At 41.8% G+C, this 11445-nt stretch overlaps 1 protein-coding gene across 1 annotated transcript in view; it reads left to right on the top strand.

Annotated features, from left to right (window-relative positions):
* Positions 1 to 569: 569 nt before the first annotated feature.
* PDE1C (phosphodiesterase 1C) overlaps positions 570 to 11445 on the top strand; it is a 445397-nt gene continuing 434521 nt past the window's right edge. Inside the window, exon 1 of the mRNA XM_067562472.1 lies at positions 570 to 589. The gene's annotated coding sequence lies outside the window, so the exon portion shown is untranslated. The remainder of the gene's footprint in view (positions 590 to 11445) is intronic.

Here is an 11445-nt window from a genome sequence, read left to right as displayed (position 1 = left end):
CAAATCTCCTGATAAAATTATGATAGTTGTCAACATTTTATTTAGCAGAGTTGGAAAATGGAGAAGCAAAAGTCAACTTGAGGTAAATGGTAATTGAAAAGTCCTGTTTCCTTAGAAAACTGCAGGAAGCAATAGTGTCTTTTCCACTGTGGAGGACTTGTGTTAAAAGTGGAAATTTAAGGTTAAAAAGCAAACTTTCTTACCTATACCACTGATAATACCTTAGATGATTAAAACTGAAATAATTATGTAAAATATTTCTAACAATATTTATGCCCTTTCTTTTCATTTGAGAACACACAAAATGAGAGCACCTTCTTCATTATTTTCCTGAGCCCTATCAGTTCTCCTCAGTTTAGAGATGCCTCCTTATACGCACTTTTCCCCAGCAGGCCTTTTATTTCCAGAGGGCTGGCCCTTTAAAATTTGGCAGGTTGGTGCATTGTAGCCCTAAAATGGCCATTTTGGAATTGGCTACTACTGACTCCATCTCCTTCTTTTTCAGCTGGTAAGTGTTTAGTTCTGGTTATATTTCCCCCTTTATCATTGCAGAAGTGATGAAACATTTGTACACTTTTCCATGTCCAAGGTAAGAGAAATGCATAAATTAATCAGTCAGCTTTGCTTTTGTTAATAATCTCACTTTCTACTTCTAACAGACTAGCACGTCAGTGGTTTTTTTGCTTTGCCAGCATAGTAGGGGAATGTTTAAATCAATCCCCCCTCACAAAAGTTTTTGTTCTGAATCAAAATGAACTCAAGAAGTCCTGAAACTTCTGTTCTAGATTCTGAAACTATTTGTTTTTTAAACAAAACCTAAAGTTAGGTGGAAAATGACTGGAGAATTTTTTTAACTGAACTGAGCCCTTTAAACACAAGTGCTAGGATAGAATTGGAGAGCGAGATGTTTCTGGCAAGAACGTTTATCCACATGCAGGGACAGGAATGGCAGTGCCAGCCAGTTTCTATTAAAGTACTATCATCTTTACTCTTCTAATCTGAAACTTGATAGCAGGATTAGGTAGTCAGTCAATCACATAAATACCTCTCCCTTTGAGAGTCTGTCCAAACATACTGTCTGTCCTCACTGAAGTCTATCTGACATCACTTCTGAGAACATGATACAATATCCTAACATAGTATTTTCTTTCTATGGATGACACTTAGTTTTTTATGACATTATTGTGTCTTGAATGAAGGTTTTAGGCTAGAAAGGTGCTGAGCTGCACATTCTTCCATGGTTAACACCTATGAACACTTACGGAAAAACCTGTTCGGTGGTATAGTTCATTATACTCACTCAACCATTTTGAGCATTATTTGAATATATATTTTGAACTAACTGACAGTTGCCTACATGGAAGGTTCATGTTGTATATCACGAAACTCTGCTGGAAATGGGCCTGCCAGGAAAACTGTTCTAGGTGTGTCAATGATCTGGTACAATGAAGTTTAAGAGATTCATTCAAGCTGTGGTGTATACTGTTTACATATTGCAAGATTGTACTCACTGTACCTCTTCTAAGACTGTTGGCCTATGGCACTTTTAGATACAAAGACCTTGAAATCAAGGCATTCTGGATCTTGAAATGTGGTACTTTGTTCATCTGAAAATAGCCTTCAATGGTGTGACAATTTGGGAACTCTGCCTCAACAATTTATGAATTCTGGCTGATATGAAGTTGTTACTATGAAAATTGCTGTATCCTAAATGATGGTATGTACATGTAGAATCCACTATGGGCTCACGGTTCAGTATCACATCTCAGTCAGACCAAGGACAATGGTCGTCAAGATTCACCAGAATTTAATGACTGGACAATAGTTATATTAAAGAGGTTGTCTGAGTGAGGAAATCAGTTCCCTCCAGCTTTCTTCAACAGGGGGCTGGGAATTTGGAGAGTAGAAAGTTAGCAGCATCAGAACAAAGACTCCAAGGTGGAGATGCTAGCCTTTAAAAAGGACTCGGAGGGGAAGGCTCAGAGATGCACAGGAAGTTTTGGGCAAGAGAGAGAGAGAGAGGGGATGGACTGGCCAAGGTCAGAGGAGCAGGCAAACTGGAGAGAGAAGGCTCCATATTTTTTTAGGAGACAAGCCATGCACTGCAGCAGTAGGACACTGTATGGCTCCAGAGGATGCTGACCACACCCTTAACAATGCTCTGGAGTGCTGAGGAAATTGAGGGAGGGAACATTCATAGATTTTTATATAAATCTGTGTATTTCTCATGCTATTAAAGAAAGAGCAATAGTGTGAGCAGAATCCTGTGCAAAGTGCCCTTACATTTCATGCATTTCATCTACCACATGCCCCTTCAAAGAGGTAAATCAAAAAGCTCACACCTGTTGGGTGGAGTTCTGGGAGGGGGTGTTTTTAAGCTGTGGGCAGGTCTGAGAGCTCAAGTTTAGGGGCTGGGCAGGGCTATGGTCTCTATCTGAGCTGCCACATAAAAGTTCTGTACCCCAAGAGTGTGCCCAGAGGTCCTAAGGCAATGGCAGTGCTTGGTCTCCTTTTAGACTTGGGGGGCTTAAAACACCATGGGATCCAGTGGCTGGATGAATGGTCAAGGGCTGCTGGTGATGGTGGTGCTCGACTAGAGCTGTGGCAGGTATATATTAACTATCACACAGTGATTTCCCACTCTTCTCCCTCCTTAAATTTCATGGGAAGTCAAAGTCTATTTGCCAGGCGTGTTGGTCTCTTTTAATGTGCCCGAGTAAAGATTTTTAGCTTTATTTCTGATTGCAGCAATAGCCACGCATTGTAGAACATTCTTAGAGCTGAACAGGTTGACTAGGCAACAGCAGAATGTTTTGGGAAGCTGGGGAACCAAAAGTGCTGGTTGATTGGTAGTGAGTTAATAATTAGTAATGTTCATCTTGAAACAAATCTGTGGCAATGTAGGACTTCATGCTTGTCACTGGAACTGGGAAGATGATGGAAAAATACTTCTGAAATTCATATATGCTCATGAATGTTCACACATGATTTGCATAATTCAGTACACTGGGTGATAAGGGAAAAATATATCATGATATTTGTCAAAATAGATTTATTTGACCAGCTCTGTTTATTTTTCTATGGTGCTCCATTGCCTGTGGGGCGCTTCATGGAGACAGCAGGGGTAGAACTTGGATTGCCCAGCTCTAAGGGCATGGTTCAAAGCCCATTGAAGTCAATCCAAAGGCAGCAGCCCTAGAGCTTCTTTAGCTGTTAGTAGTCTAGGGCCCATGACACACAGTTGGCAGTTCTGGCTCTATTCAGCAGAGGGCATACACACTAGCTCAGGGGTGTCAAACTCATTTGCTATGGCGGGCCAGAGTTGAATTAAATGTACTTCAAGTGGGCCATTCATACCATAAATCGAAATACTAGGCACCACCATTTTATGTAGTAGTATATTTTATTTGCTAGATATCAGCGATATAAAAACTGCAGTAAATTCACTTCTACAACTACTATGTTACGATTAAACGAATCAATCAATGATTAAGAATTATAGTACTGCGCGATGCCCCAAGAAGACACTGTCCCTCTCCTGCCTTTTGGAGCGCTGTGTCTCGTGCACAGAGCGCTCCATGCACTGCCGCCAGAGTACACAGATCTCGTGTACTCGTGACAGTGCGCGCCGCAGGGACATCTCGTGGCGTTGTACTCTCTGGCAGCGTTGCGCGCTGCTGCCAGAGAGTACAACGCTGTGAGATGTCGTGGCAACACGCGCTGCTGCCAGGGGCCGGACCAAAAAGGTTGGTGGGCCGTATCCAGCCCACAGGCCAGATGTTTAACAGCCCTGCACTAGCCAGTTTATTACAATATGTTGCTTTGAGGTTACCTCTGACTTTCACTGTATGGTTTCTCATGAGTAAAGATCCTCTGATGTAGTCACAATGTACAAAAGTTGGTTTGCTGCTTGAAGCAAACTATTCAAATGTTTATAATCATGGGTGCATTTCTGACAAGCAATCTGATTGGATGAATGCATTCTGCTAGACTCAGTGGCTCTACCAGACAAAAGAAAATCCGTCATTCTTTGTGTAATGGACTATGCAGCAAAATACAGTGAATAATTCCTTACTACCAAAGGCATCAAACAGAGCTCACTAAATTTCTGAAGTTTAAAAAAAAAAAAAAATCTCCATATGAATCATTATCAGACTAAATTCAGGACATAGATCTAAGTAGGTAAACAAATAAAATTCATGTTTTGTCAGTTTTTCAAAGATCAACACTTGTTTTTATGGTTTCACTGCTAACTTGTTAACCTTCTCCACAATACGAGACTGGATTAGAGGAGGTAATTTGGAATGTGAAGGATGGGACAGATTGTCTAAACTGAATGTCCAGTTATGAGAGATTTGAACTGCTCCTCCTTTCGTCTGCTCCTAGAGAGATTCTAAGGACTCTCAATTGAAGATGGTGGCCCTTCCATTTTTAGGCAACTCTTCTTGCTTGTGGATTTGGCAATAAAATCCCCAACCTTGCCAGCTCAATGAGGATGGCAGCTTGAGTTTCAGGAATCTAAACATGATTTCCTTGCAGCTTCCAAAAAGACTTCTTCTCAGGATTGGATTTAGTTAGTTAAGCACGTACCTACCACTAGCAAGGGCCAGGCCCCTGGAAAACCACAATGTTGCTAGTCTGTTTTTCTGATGATAAAGGGAAATGAATTTATTAATCAATTATTAAAAATTTGGGCCCACGAGATGCATTCTAGTCACTAAATCTGCTCAGCCAGATCAAATTAATGGCTTTAATCTCTTAAGTGGGCTAGTTGACAGCTCTTAAAATTGGCCCAGTACTGGGCTCCTGTATAAATACATCATCTGTCAGTATGGAGGAATAAATCACACAAAAAGATCCTATGGATCCCAATCTTGAGAGGGACCTCTGGGACAATTAAGTACTAGTTGAAGCCCAGCTTCAAACATCTGTCTATGCCTTGTGTATTTTTCAGGCCCTTTTGACTGAATTGCAGAAATCCATGCAGATCATTCTCTAGAAATTTTTCATAACAATTTTTGTTTTCCCTGCTATGTAAATATCAGTCACAATTGAAAATAATATAATTCAGTATGCCCTCAGGTTGGAGGGTAATACCATCATTCCTCCTCTATAGCCGGACGAATTGTCTGATTCCACTTGTAACTAGACAGGGATTTTAGTGACACACTGAAACTAATCAAGTAACCTCTTAAAGAATCTGTGACTAAAAAACTTGAGTTAGAAACAACAGATTTCTTGAAATGGCCATGGACGTTTGCCAATAAAACAGATATGATGAAACTTAGAGTTCGCTGTACCTCATCAGTTTCTTTCTCAACTCAAGGCAACACCACCTACTTCTAAAAACCTGTTTTATAGGCCACGTCTTTTTTCCATCCAACCCTCACAATATTAAATCATGATCTCTCTCTCTGTCTTTCCCTCTCTCTGCCATTGCCTCTGATGTGCAATTTGTGTGTGAATTTCGTACTTGTTTGTTCTGTAATTAGATTAGAAGAAATGAAATGTACACCTGAAGAGCTTAATTTTTCTAGGAACTTCTAAGCAGCAAGGATCATGTGCTAAACGGTCATATCAGAATAGCAACCATGTATGTTCTAGCACCATCTAGCTAAGCCCCAAGGTAGTTTCCATCAGTTATCACTTCTAGGAAATATATACGTTTTAGCAGAAATAATAGAATTCTGTAATAACGCTGTAAAATTGTTTGCTGGTATCAGACATAAATTTAGGTGCAAATTAACCAAAATAAGAGTTTATAATATTAAAGCATCATACTACTATATTTATTTTGTGAATGTTGTAAAGTAACCAGAAAGTTCAGAATCGTAGCATCCCGTAGTTAACCTACTTATAAGTGGGTGGATTACATCTATTTTCTTTAACATTACTTTGTTTTGCAGATTGCAATGTCAGTGAATTAACTGCTGGCCTTGGTTCCCTGAACAATTATTTCCCAGACTCAGTAGTGGCTAGCAATAAATTCAGTTCTCTGTAAAGTTGGTCTCCTGTGAATGATATAGCTGATGATCCATGTGGGGTTCAGTATGACTCCACATAATAGAATTTTCCTTTTTTAGGCTGTTTTTGTTTTGTTTTTAATCCCAGGAAATTAGACACAAAAATCTATGCTAAAAGAAATTTAAAGTTGCAAAGTCAAGTGCTTAAAATTTTAGAAATGCCAGAATTAAGGTTGCCTCTGCACAGAATGAGGTAGGATCCTGTGGAAAAAACAGTTTGTGACAATGTAATTAGACTGTATCATAATGCATATGCAGAGGGGTGCTGAATTAAGTTGCACAGGCAACCTTAATTCTGGCATCTCCTAACTTTAAGAGCCTAATTTTGCTATTTTTTTTAGTGTAACATGGTAATCAGAGGAGAGCAAATGCACTATAAATCTGAACTATAAACAATGGTGCATGCAGATGTAAGAATAGCTCATCAGCAATAAGGATTATTTTCAATGTCACTTTATTGCAGTAACACATTAATACACTCTCTTGCCAGTTAGCTAACTCCCAAAGTAATTCCTATCACCACCCTTTTGTCAGAAGCGCTGTAATGGCAACCCGAGAGACAGCAGTCCTCTGTTTACCTACAAACCAGTTACTATATAACATGGGCAGCAGCAATGCAATTTTTTTCTATGCTGTCCAGTCTTGGCAAAGGTACTCTGCTGAAAGAGCACAGCCTATGGATTACAGCTGCTGTTTGCAGAATGTGGATTTAGCATGGAGTGGGACAGTAGACTATAAAGGAAGGTTGGGTTTCAGTAACTATGCTTTTGAAGGACGTACGGTGTAGGCTCTTGTAAGTTTTAAAAATTGCACTGGATGTTTGAACCTTCTTTATTTCTAGTAGTACCCATATTTTCAAATATTAGGATTGATTCTAGGGAAAAAAACCCTTAGCTGGAATTTTTTGAACAAATTACAACTTTAAAATAATATGCTGAAAACTCAAATAGGGGAAACAGGCACTGAGCATACTGATGTGCTTATTTTGTGTTTTCAATTCCACTAAGAGCAGGTGTTCTTTGATCACTGGTTGCTGCCTCGTGTGACACATCAGCATGCACTGTTAGTGGTGTAGTATTTGCCAGTGATCCTACTTGAAGCTGGAGTGTGCTTAGAAGGATAAAGCCCATTTCCCCCAGGATTTTTAGTCTAAGTTCTCTTTAATATCTTACCCTATAACCTAGAGCGGTGGATCCCAACCTTTTTGAGTGAAAGCCCCACTAGTTAACACTAGGTAAAACACGTGCCCCCCACCTCCTTACCGGCCATAAACACATATAAACCCATATATTGATGATAACACTAAATTAAATAAATAATAAATTACTCTTACTTGCGTAACAAGCTAAGCCTTCCCTGGGACAGGCGCCACTGCACACCCTGTGTGGCCCTGCCTTTTTCCATCCCTCATGGAGGGAGGGTAATGGAGGTGGTGGGTGCTGGTGGGCTGGCTGGGACTGCTTCAGGCCTGCATTGGGCACCCTGCCAGCTTGTGGGGGGGAAGAGGGAGCAGGAAGGAGGCTGCTTCTCCACTCTGGCCGGCATGGAGCTCGGGGCTTCTACACCTGGCCAGTGCAGAGCTCAGGGGCCTCAATGACCTCAATATTACTGAAGCCTCATGGACCCCCTGTAAACTTTCGTGCCCTCCCAAGGGGGTCATGCACCCCAGTTGGGAACCGTTGACCTAGAGGACATGAAATGAGAATATTATAGACTTAATCTCCTCGCCTACCCTTCTTCCCTGGAGCAGTGGGGAGAGCAAGAAGCAGACTCTGACTCCTGAGTAATAATTTGTTTGGCCTACTTCTAGGGTAGCACAAGTGTGCATTGCCTTTTGTTCAGCGCATATCATAAAGTGATTGCGTAGGTCATAATTTCCTTTTTTTACACATTCTAAGAATTTTTGGACTCTTTTTATGGGTGTGCATTGAGGACTGTGCTGGAATTGCAAACTATATTCCTGGGGGAATTCTGTGCCACCAAATTCAAAATTCTGCATATTTTATTTGTGAAAATAACACAGTAGAATCTAGGGATGTAAAAGGTTAACCGTTTAAATAGTAATCAGCTGTTTAAATATTTTAAACAGCTGGTTACAGTTTAAACTGGTGGGCGGAGGGGAGCGACAGCTGGGCTGGCTTCCTGAGAGTGGGGGGAGGTGCAGCTGGGCTGCCTCCCCATAAGTGGGGGAGGCGTGGAGCCCAGTGCAGGGGGGGCGTGAGCTGCAACTACCTCCCGGTGCTGGACTCTGCGCTTCCTCATCAGCAAGAGCTGTCCAGCTGCGGCTCTCCCCTCACCCCCAGCCTTTAACCGTTTAAATGTTCTAATTTTAGAACGTTTAAATGGATTTTTGATTAAACTAATTTTTACATCCTTAGTAGAATCACACCAGTTTCAATTATTTCAGTGATTTATTTCAAAATACCTGTCAGCAAGTATGTCATCAATACAGACAACAAAAATGATTCCCCCAGCAGTAGAGTTAAAGAAACCCCTATGACAACCCAGTTCCAGTTCAGGGTCCCACCCACCTGAGTCCAGTTGTGGGGCCAGACGTGCCTCCTCTCCCCTCCAGAGCCCAGTCCTAGGCCCCCCTGCTCCCCGGCCCAGACACATGTCCTCGAGGCCAGCCGCAGGCGGGGAACACGGTGCAGCCCTGCTCTTCCTCACCCTTTGTCAGAGCCAGGTCTCCGAGGCCCACTCCCCTCCCGTCGGATGAGAATCAAGCCCTGCAGCCAGAGCCTGCAGAGCCTCCAATCCCCATTGGACTGGGGACTGGGCTCACTACGAGCTGGGCTCTGCAGCCTCAACTATGCAGGGAAAACATAATTCTGTGCAAAACATAAATTCTGCATTGCACAGTGGTGCAGAGTTCTCCCATAAGTAAATCCGTCATTTGAAGAGCAGAGGGTTCCTGATCCTGCTTGCAGACTAGGGGGCTCTGTAGTGAAGGTATGCCTCAGAGTCATTCAGGATGGAAGGAGCTAGCCTAGAAAATGGTGGGGCAAGTGGTCCCTTTCTGCCTTAGGGAGCAGCCTGCTTTGTGTCTCTCTGTTTTTGAATTCTAATGTGTTACCGTTTTGAATTCTAAGAAATAATATACTGTTGTGAAGCAACCTTCTAGCAAGAGTGTGTGTGTGTGTGTGTGTGTGTGTGTGTATTATCTGTGTGTCTGATGTGAACATAAGAGTGTGTATGTTCTCCAGCAACTTCTTTATTAATTTCTACTCTTTAAATCCTGATTTTTATCAACAAGGAAAACAGCCAGTACTGCAAATAGATTATAGGCCACGTTCATTTAGCAGCAAGGACATTTTAGCCTGGCCAAAACGCCTGGGTCCAGGAACTGAATGTGGCTTGAATAGTCTATTTTTGGACGCCTCTAATAAAAGTTGGAACAGGCTGTCTGTTTTACTTGCTCATGCTGGTACGATGTAAGGACTGGCAGCTGACTTGGAAAGGGAGTGATCTGGAATATATGCAGGCTGATGAATGACCACATTACTAGGGTAGCTCTAACATTTTGAAGGCACTTTGCCTCATTTGCTAATGTGATATAAAGTTGCTCTGGTAGAAACTGTGCCTTTTTATGATGTGGCTTTGTCATATGAAGGATTTTTTTCCCTTTGGCAAGTCAAGGAATACAGCTTTCATGAAGTCCTGTATACTTGTGATCTGGGAGGGTTAAAGGGCAAAAGATAGCCAGAAGTAAGGTAAGTCTGGGTACACCGAGAGAACAGCAGTACCTCAGCTGCTGGAGGAGGATGGTTAGCCTTATGTTACTCTGCAGCAAAACTTAGCTGGCTGATTTAAGAGCCCAGTGGAGCCTGAGCATTTGGCTCCTCATCTGATGTGATGAGGATAGGGTTGTGTGGAGGTTAGTATTTACAGTACCATCTGCTGACATTGGGGAACTATTTAAACAGTGCCCGAAAGGCCTTTTAGTTCCTACCTCCTGGTTGGAGAGGTAGGGCCAGACTAATCTCATTTACTGCAGTGTAAATCCAGAGTAACTCCATTGAAGTCACTGGAGCTCAGTCAGTGGAGCTACACGGATTTACACCAACTAAAGATCTGGCCCCCTATGAGTACAACAGCATACACTCCACATATAGTCATCACAAATATTGAAAATCTCTTTAGCATGCCCTTGAATTTCTCTAACATAAAATATTTCAACGCTAACATTCCAAGTGGGAAAAGGAGAGAAGATGAAAATCCAGAAAAAACTGCGAATGATGTGATGAGTGACTCAGAACGCACATATTTCCTTTGCATGATTTAACTAGCTGCAGAATGACTTCAGAGAAAATAGTGATTGCTGAGGAGCCAATCAGACTGCCATAATTTGCATATGCAATCTAACTGGTCACTGTTGTTCCTGACCTCGCCACACTTGATTTATGAAGAGAGGTAATGGGAAAGAACTAGGCTACATTCAGCGGTGTAAAAAATTATGGTCTAAAGGACTGACTGTCTAAATTGTCTTTGGGCTTGTCTATACTGTTTCGCATTGCAGACCACGGCAGTGTGAACTGTAGAGTGCACTAAAATGTTGCTCTCTAACTTCCCCTTGTAGATACTGCTTGCGCAGCCCAAAAGATACCTAGTTCATGTAAACCTAGTCCGTAGACCTGTTAGGTTGCACCCGCAGTGTGAACATAGGGAAGCAACATTTTAGTGCATTCTGCAGCTCACACCCCTGTAGTCCACACTGCACAAAATATAGACATAGTCTTAGTTGTATGTTGGACAAAATTCTGCTATACATGACACCAGTAGAAATTTGGAGTAATCTACTAAAGTTGGTAGAGTTACTCTGGATTCACACTGTGTCACGCAGCAGAATTTGTCCTATTAGGTATCAGTAGCAAAATAATGTAACTTGCATTGATTTGCAACCAGATTTTCTACTGTTACATCATTTTTTTCAACAGTGTGACACCACTCATTTCAGCTGAACTACATTGGTGAAATGCTGGTGACATGGAGAGGAAAATCATGGCCTTGGTGTTCAGTGCAGAATCAGCCTAACTTTCTTCCCACGTTTACACTGGTGTAACATAGACTTCACTGGACTTATCTGTGACTTATTTATACCATGGTAAGTGAGGCCTAATCAGGGTAGCTTACACCAGTTTGGTGTTCTGTTGTGACCTCATTCAGCTCTGACATAAGCAACAGAACTCCTGTTGAACCTGCTTATGCCAGGCACTGCACCTGCTTATGCTAGGGCTACTTTTGGCCTCAGAAATGTTACAGATGGTTCAGGTATAAGTGTGTGTGTTTAAGGATGTGCTTTACCTTACGCCTTCATGTTGTTTGTATTTCCTGCTGCAAACACTTTCTCCATTATCTCACTTCTAATGACACTAATTTTGCATCCCCACTGACTACCAACATCAGTGCAAGATACTCCTTT

The sequence above is a fragment of the Emydura macquarii genome, unplaced genomic scaffold (assembly GCF_026122565.2).
Source record: "Emydura macquarii macquarii isolate MOO-44397 ecotype Brisbane River unplaced genomic scaffold, CSIRO-AGI_Emac_v2 contig_2432, whole genome shotgun sequence".
NCBI classification, from domain to species: domain Eukaryota; kingdom Metazoa; phylum Chordata; order Testudines; family Chelidae; genus Emydura; species Emydura macquarii.
Note: the sequence above shows the minus strand (reverse complement) of the source record. Positions and strands in the feature narration are given on the sequence as shown.